The 7,981-nt window shown below is 55.5% G+C and overlaps 1 long non-coding RNA gene across 1 annotated transcript; it reads right to left on the bottom strand.

Annotated features, from left to right (window-relative positions):
- Positions 1-678: 678 nt before the first annotated feature.
- LOC132214455 (uncharacterized) lies at positions 679-5,535 on the bottom strand. The gene is made up of 3 exons (XR_009448288.1): positions 4,060-5,535; positions 2,186-2,419; positions 679-1,468 (listed from the first exon to the last, which is right to left on the bottom strand). It is a non-coding gene; the product is annotated as an uncharacterized LOC132214455 (long non-coding RNA).
- Positions 5,536-7,981: the final 2,446 nt, after the last annotated feature.

Here is a 7,981-nt window from a genome sequence, read left to right as displayed (position 1 = left end):
CGCAGATCGGACCCGGCGCGCCGGGGACACGAGGGCCCCCGGGTCGGCGCGACCACCGATCGGCTCGGGTGGCGTCTCCCGCCGGCGACCCGTCGCCACCGGGCTCCGAGCTGCGGCGACGTGCGGTCCTCGCTCCGCGCGGCGTTTGGACCCTCCCTCTCGCCGTCCTCCCGGCCCCGCCCCCGGTCGTCAGGGCAACCGGCCGACGCCGGCCGCGGAGCAGAGGCGTTAGGAGGGAGGCGCCGGGCTTGGCCCGAGGATCCGGGAGCAGGTGGACATGGAGCCCCCGGGTAAGGGCCCGACGGCGGGGGGCGGGGAGGCGGGGGGCGGCTCCCCGCAGGCCTTTAACGTTTTCGACCTAAAAATACGGCCCCCCCTCGCGCTTTGCTCTTTTGGAGAGAGAAGGGGTACACCGGGCGGGGGTGGGGGTGGGGCGGTCCGCTGGGAGCCGGGGCTGGGGAGCTCGGTAGTGGGGACAGGTGGATGCAGCGCCCCCAGTGGGTCCCTCCTGGAATGAACCCCGAGCAAATCCAGGCACTGCAACTGCTCCTGCTACTGTCATTGGTGTCATTATTTTGGTGAGTTTGGGTCATTCATTGTAAATAGTCAACCTGCTCCTGAAATGTCAGCCGTTGAGCGTGCAGCGAGGCTGGGTCGTGCATTCATTAGAGGAGAAAAGTGGAGCTTTGTCCAAGCGTATTTGATTACCGGCCAAGGTTCTACAAGGCGGGGCCCGCGGAAAATACCACCTCTCAGGCCTCCCACCTTCTCTGGCGCGGCGAGCGCTCCGCAACTATCGGGTCTCACAGGAGCTGTAGCTGCCTTTCAGCTTCTCTAGCGACCAGCGCTCATCCTTCTCTCTGGGCTGGTTTTATTGTTCCTTTAGTTCCTGAAACAAGGCCAGTGTTTTCTGTAGAGATTTCAACAATCTTAAGATCTTGAACCTTTGTAGCTTTGACCCTCAAAAACCGCCTTTCTGTGCAGTTTTTAAAATATATATATTTTTATTGATTTCAGAGAGGAAGGGAGAGGGAGACAGAGAAACATCCATGATGAGAGAGAATCATGGATCGGCTGCCCCCTGCACGCCCCACACTGGGGATCCAGCCGCAACCAGGGCCGGTGTCCTGACCGGGAATCGAACCGTGACCTCCTGGTTCCTAGGTCCACGCTCAACCACTGAGCTACAGTTTCAGAAGCGGAAGTACTTAGACCAAACCCATTCCCTGGGAGAAATGCTGGCATTTTCTTCAGGTCATTAGTTTCCAACATGATTTTTACAACTTGCTTTTAAACTCATTTGCGGAGGAGGAAGGTTACAGTTGCGAGTTACAGCTGCTGCAGTGGATTTGACCCAGTGTCCTGCCTTGTGCCGGCCTCTACCTTTCACGGAGCTATTGAGAGAAGACGAACACACAGACTCAAGTGTTTGTCTCCTGTCAAACGGATGGCGGGCCGTGTCGGTTCTCTGTCGAGGAGAAATGAATGGAAGGGACTTTATTTCTTATTTATTTATTTCTTAGTTGAAAAACAGGGACTTTATTTCTTCCGCGTTATGTCATGGCTCAGTGTGTACATTTCCAGTTCTGCAGTGCTCACTGTCTTCAGGCGCAGCGCTCACAGCACCTCGTGTTCCAGACACTGTTCTGGGGGCTGGGGGCGCTGACGGTGGAGGGTGGTGGGGCCGTCCCAGGAAAACTGAGCACAGGCTCCCCAAGAACCAGTGAAGCCACCTGGGATCTAAGGGAACGGGGCAGCCTAGAGCAGGAGGTAATACCCGCAGAAGGACAGGCGGAGGGCGAGGATTCCAGGCAGGGGCCTGAGCCTGGAGGCCGGTGGGCTTGAGGCTCAGAGGAGGCAGAGTTGTAAAGCTGCAGCTAAGAGGACTTGGGGGGGGGGGCGTGTGCAGGGACAGAGAGAGAGAGAGAGGGAGAGCTGGAAAAGCCAACAGGAGGTAGCTCAGGAAGGCTTTGTAAAACTGTCAGAAATGTGTCACACATGTGAATTACGCACTTTGAGGTGGAAAATATTTCAGTAATCTCTGCTTGGCGAATAACTAAATGTATTCCTTTCTACATATTCTTAAATTTTAGTACTTGTATCAATTTAAATCTTAAATAATTCAAACACTATTTACCTTAGGAAATTCTTTCACAGTCTAATAAACACCATTTTGGATAAATACTTACTAAATCACTCGCTGCTATTAACTATTTAAAAGGACAAGATGCCCTGGCTGGTGTTGCTCAGTGGATAGAGCATTGGCCTGCAGACTGAAGGGTCCCAGGTTCAATTCCAGGCAAGGGTACAAGCCTGGGTTTCGAGCTAGATCCCCAGGGTGGGGCGTGCAGGAGGCAGCCGATCCATGATTCTCTCTTATCACTGATGTTTCTATCTCTCTCTCCTTCTCCCTTCTTCTCTGAAGTCAATAAAAATATATTGAAAAAATAAATAAATAAAAAGACAAGATTAATAAGTGGGGTTTTTAAAGGTTTCTTTTAACTTCAAAATTAATTTTCAATCAGATTTTACCTGATACTCAAGTTATTTCATTGTCTCAAAGATATTGGAGATCCCTATGGATATGGCATTACCAAGTGCTCCCATTATACATCTACAATTACACTGTGACCACTAGTTTATTAAGAACATGTTATATTGTTATGCCGATATCATCTAACATTTTAAGGCTGGTGTTTGCATGCTACCTGTTGTTACCGAGAGGTTTTCGCATTTTACTAGTGTAGCTGAATGTGGCATCGGAACATGCTTACAAGGAAGGAGCCTTCTTAATTGCTTTTAAGGATTAAACACAGATCTAAGGACAACACCAAGGAGCCGCTGGAAATTAACCCCAAGCCAGTCTTTCCCATCCCGTTTCCACACTTCGTTTTCTATTACTTTTAGGCAAGACCTTTATTAACCAAGTCATTAAAACCCAATAAGCGTCAAGTCTTCAGACCCAGGGCTGGTCCAACTCTGGCAATAGGCTGGGAGACGGGCTGCCGGAACTCGTCAGTCACCCAAGGGAGGGCCTGGGGAAAGGGCGAGTTAAATGACCTTGGGCCGCTCCGACTGCCTTGGCTCTTGGCTTCACATCCACGTCTTTAATTACTTTCTTCCTGAAGTTTAGGAAGTGGTTCTCAACCTTCCTGATGCCGCGGCCCTTTAATACAGTTCCTCATGTTGTGGTGACCCCCAATGTCATTGTTACAAATTGACCATAATCAAAGCATAGTGATTAATCACAAAAACAATATGTCATTATATATGAGTTTTCCGATGGTCTTAGGCGACCCCTGTGAAAGGGTCGCGACCCACAGGTTGAGAACCGCAACTAACGCCACATTTGGGAAGATAACCCACGCGTGAAACAATGGGGCAAATGGACACCGAAAAGAAAATACTTGTGTTCCGTAGCACTGTCTCTGGTCCCTCATTTCCCAGTGAGGGACCCCACCAGGGGGCAGCGCTGGGCGTCTCCTGCCCTCCCTCTCAGGATCTTGAGCCCACCCCATCGCCTGAGCGAACACCATCTGAGTGAAAAAAAGTGAATATTTATAAAGCGCAGCATCAAGATAAGCCCTAGCTGCACTTGCAAGCCTGTTGTCGCTGCCCCAGACACACCCTGTACCAGCCCTGGGCCTCGCTTAGGCCCGGCAGCAGCGTCCTGAACCCCCCCCCACCCCCCCCACCCCCCCCCCCCCCCGCTGTGAAAAGGCGTAGCAGGTGGAGAGCTGAGTCATCCTTCTGACTAAGAGGCCGAGGCTTGCAGTCGAGGAGGGAAGCCTTCTTTCTCCCAACTCCCATCCTGCTCTCCAGGGTCTTCCTCACCTTTGCCTAGGACTTCGCCATCTTCCCTCACCTCTCACCCCCCGCCTCTCCCAGCGGCTCCACTGGCCGCAGCTGCTTCCCTCCACCTTCAGACACACCCCGCGCGGCCCTTTCCCACACTCCCGCTGGAATCGCCAGGCCCCGGAGGCTCGGTGGGTTTCTCTCTCCCCTCCCTGCCCGTCTGCGCTCCCCCTGGGAGCCGAGGGTGCCCTTGTGGGACCACACGTCACTGTGTTTCTCCTCTGCCAACATCGCTCCCAAGTTCTTATGATCCGGCCGCCCCTTCAAACTCATCCCGCACATGGTCTTGGCTACGTTGCGCTCAGGCACATCCATCCTCCGGCTCCTGCAACGCGTCCAGCTCCTTGGAGGGCGGGGCAGGGTCTCCCCTCTGCCTGGGGCGCGTGCCTCCACCCTGGCAGGTCTGACTCAGTGTCCTCTGGTCTTAGCTGAGTGTCACCTCCTCAGGGTCCTTCCTCGCCTCTAGAGGAGGCGGCGCCCTCACCCATCTCTTCCTGCTGCTTCGCGGTGTGTAGGTCTTTGGTGAATGGAAACAGATGTTTCCCCCGCTGGGCGCCGGTGGTGGAGAGGGGCCGCCTGCCCGCCTGCCCGCCTGCCCGCCTGCCCGCCTGCCCGCCTGCTGGCCGGCCCGTGTCTGACACGAAGCGAGCCCGGCGCAGGCCTTAGCTGCTTGGGCAGCGGGGGGCCTTCCGGAAGGTTCTTCTCTGGGGTGCCGTGAGCTTTCAGAAGACAGCCATTCCCTCCACAGCAGGCGGCTGTGCACCGTGAGGTTCAAAGGCTTCAGGTCACGTTCGGTCACGTGGGCTCCTCTGTGGCAGGCGGCTGACACACAGGCCCGCTGCCTTCTTTACCTGCCCGGCCAGGCGCTTTAAGACTCTCATTCTGTCCAGGGAAACAGGAACTAGGCACGCGATCTGACTGCTGCCAGGGGACCAAAGAACTGCCCGGTCACAGACCCAACAAAGTACAAAACGTCGGCATCACCACGGGCGACCAGTAGGAATCCGAGTAATGAATTACTTAACCCGGGAATGTTCTTAAAAGTCTGTGTAACAATTTTTTTCAAGTAGTCTTGGCCCCTGAAGAATATTCGTTCTATCGATTAGGTTATAATTCAAATATCATTAAGAAATACATGCTTATATAAATCAGGTTTAAACTTTAAAAATATTCCAAAGCAACACCTTCTAAATAAGCAGCTGTCGTTTAAAGCCCCATCAAAATATGACAACTCATCACAACACTGGCCTCCGACGCTCAGCGGGTCACGGGAAGGGGCAAACCCACAAACCCACTCGCAGGCAGCAGCTGCGTCTCACCAGGCGCTGGGGCTCACCCAGCACCACCCCCCGGGCCACGTCTGCTTCTGATGCCTTGGACCTGACCGTGGTCTCCTGCCAGGAACAGGAAGCGCTGTTCGGGCTTGCCTGCTGGGGGACCTGCCCAGCCAGGCCCAGGGCCCGGCTGGCCAACCAGGTTAGGGAGGGGCCTGAGCATTCCTGCATCCCTGGCATGGCCAGTGACTCATCAGGCCCAGGAGGTGGTGCAAAGCGCTACCAGTAAACAGCTCGCACGGTGTCTGGTGTCCAGTGTCCGTGCATCTCCACGCTCACGGGGCAGGGGTGGGGGTGGGGAGAAAGCTGGGGCACCCCGGGGAGATGCATCCCAGGGCCCTCCCACCTGCATTCCCCTCCCCGAGGCAGGAGCATTCCTCGCTCTCAGGCCCCAGGTGCCAGTGGCTTTAGCTGTGCCCGGCCCCCTTCCAGGCTGTCTCCTCCGGCAGGTCCTCCCATCCTCACACCCTCTGCTTCCTGGTCTCTGCCTCCGATGTGCTCGATGTGCTCGCTGCCAGCCACCTACCTGTCCTACGACCCAACTCTGGGACGCCACCATCGCCCTCGCTTCGGAACTGCTGCCTGTTACCCGCCCCCAGCCCACACTGGAGCTGGTCCTTGCCTCCCCGGGCCTGTGCTCTCAGGGGCAGGACAGCCTCCCAAACGAGCACCAGGCACGCGAAGGGCTCTGAGCTGAAGGCGAGCGAGACCCCCGCAGGCGCACAGCTCCCACCCCCTCGGAGACGTACAGGAAGGGCCTCGCCACAGGGGGAGTCACCACAACAACTTCCCGCCTCCCTGTGGTCAGGGACGCGCAAGGGCGGCTGCGCTGGGGGTCCGCTCCCCATGGCGAGCAGTGAGGGGGGCTCTCAGGTCTTTTCAGGGAAAAGCACTTCCTACCCAAGATGGTGGCGCCCCTTCTCACACCAGATTCACATGAGTGTGCAGCTTGTCCTAACGTGTGGCATGTAGACACACATGTAGATGCACATCCGTGTACTTCTTATCTTGAAAGAGTTCAGATTTCTAGAATAAATAGTTCAGTCACGCAATGAACACACAAACTCCTGTTTGCCACATTTGAGTCTCTCCCACCCTTTTAAAAATATTTATTTAAATATGTGTATTTATTTATTGCTGACAGAATTCCAGATGTTCCCCCATTTCCCCCCTCACCCCCTCCTCCCAGGCCTCACCGCACTGTTGTCTGTGTCTGGTCTCCCCCACTCTGATTCTCCTTTTCTCTCTCTCCCTCTCGCCTCCCCTCCCCCAGGCACGCGGGTGCGTGGACACACACACATGCAAATGCACACACACCCACCCACACACATGTGAACACACACGTGCACACACCTATGTACACACACAGCATGCACACACACATACATTTGAAGGTACTTGTGTACATCCCTGCACTTCAGTCTACATACTTCCGGATGTTTCTCCTAAGAACTAGGGCATTTCCCACGCGGCCCCAATACGGCGAACGCATCCCCTAAACCCAGCGTGCTGACATTATCTCACCCGCAGCCCCCCTTCCTGTTCCCTGGGGTCTTCCTGTTCGCCTTCACTGCTGGTCTTGTGCCTTTGTTCTTTAATATGTATTTACTGATTTCAGAGAGAAAGGGAGAGAGAGAGAAACATCAATGATGAGAGTCATTGATCGGCTGCCTCCTGCACGTCCCCTACTGGGGATCGAGTCCGCAACCCGGGCCTGTGCCCTTGGCCGGAATCAAACCCGGCACCCTTCAGTCCGCAGGCCGACGCTCTACCCACTGAGCCACACCGACTGGGGATGGTCTTGCTCCTTTGCAGACGACCAGGACCCGGCCCAGGATTACCCGCTGCATGTAATTGTCATGTTCCTCCAGCCCCCTCATCCCGGGCAGTCTCACGGATGCACACTCTCTCTTCCGTGTTGCTGACATTACGAGGCAGCCGGCCAGTTGTCCCATAGCATGTTCCAGGCCGATGCTTTCAGTCACATGTTTTGACAAGGACGGCGTGTTACACAGGCAAGGTGGTGTCCCTTCCCGGCAGGGCAAGGCGTCAGTTCTGCATGACATTTGGTACAAAGTCATTGCCGTCACGGACACAGGGAGGCTGGTTTTCTGGAATGAAATGCAGTGAGAGCTGGGGAATCTGCCCGGGTCACTTTTGGTGCCTGCTGGATTTAGCGTGGGATCAACGCCCCCCGCCCCCTTGTGTGACCCCGCCCCGCCCCCGGGCCCCCACCCCCGCCTGTGGCCACGCCCTGGCAGCTGCTGCAGACCTTTCCCACCCAGGTCCGCGTGACCCAGCTCCCGCGGGTGGCCCGCCCTGACCCTGTTTGCACAGGAGCTAAAACCGGTTTGCTGTTCCCTGTTTAAGTACTGACAGCTGCACTGCAAACTACCTGGAGTGCTTTTCCATTGAAGGAGGAAACAAATAGAACTTCTACCACCTCCTTCCTCTTCCCTGCACCGGGCATGGCCGACCTCTCTCCCTCACGTCTTCTTATTGCTTGTGCGCCAGTGTCTTTATTTACTCTGAGATCTGAAAGCTCCAGGGAGAGAAAAAGCTACCAAAACATTGGAGATGCGGCTGGTCGCTCTCAGAGATGATGAGCCTGGCCGGCTCGGAACCTCCCAAACAATCGTCCCGGGTCGGACCTGAGCAATGTCCCGGGTGGTCCCGGGAGCTGCTGCTGAGTCATTGTCACCTGCTTAACACGCAGCGTCCACGCTCCATGCGAGAGTGTGAGAGCACACGTTCGGAATTTCCCAAACTCCCAAGAAAACCCCCACGCGGAG

Source organism: Myotis daubentonii, chromosome 13 (assembly GCF_963259705.1).
Source record: "Myotis daubentonii chromosome 13, mMyoDau2.1, whole genome shotgun sequence".
NCBI lineage: Eukaryota > Metazoa > Chordata > Mammalia > Chiroptera > Vespertilionidae > Myotis > Myotis daubentonii.
The sequence above is the reverse complement of the archived record's forward strand: the minus strand, read 5'-3'. Positions and strand labels throughout refer to the sequence as shown.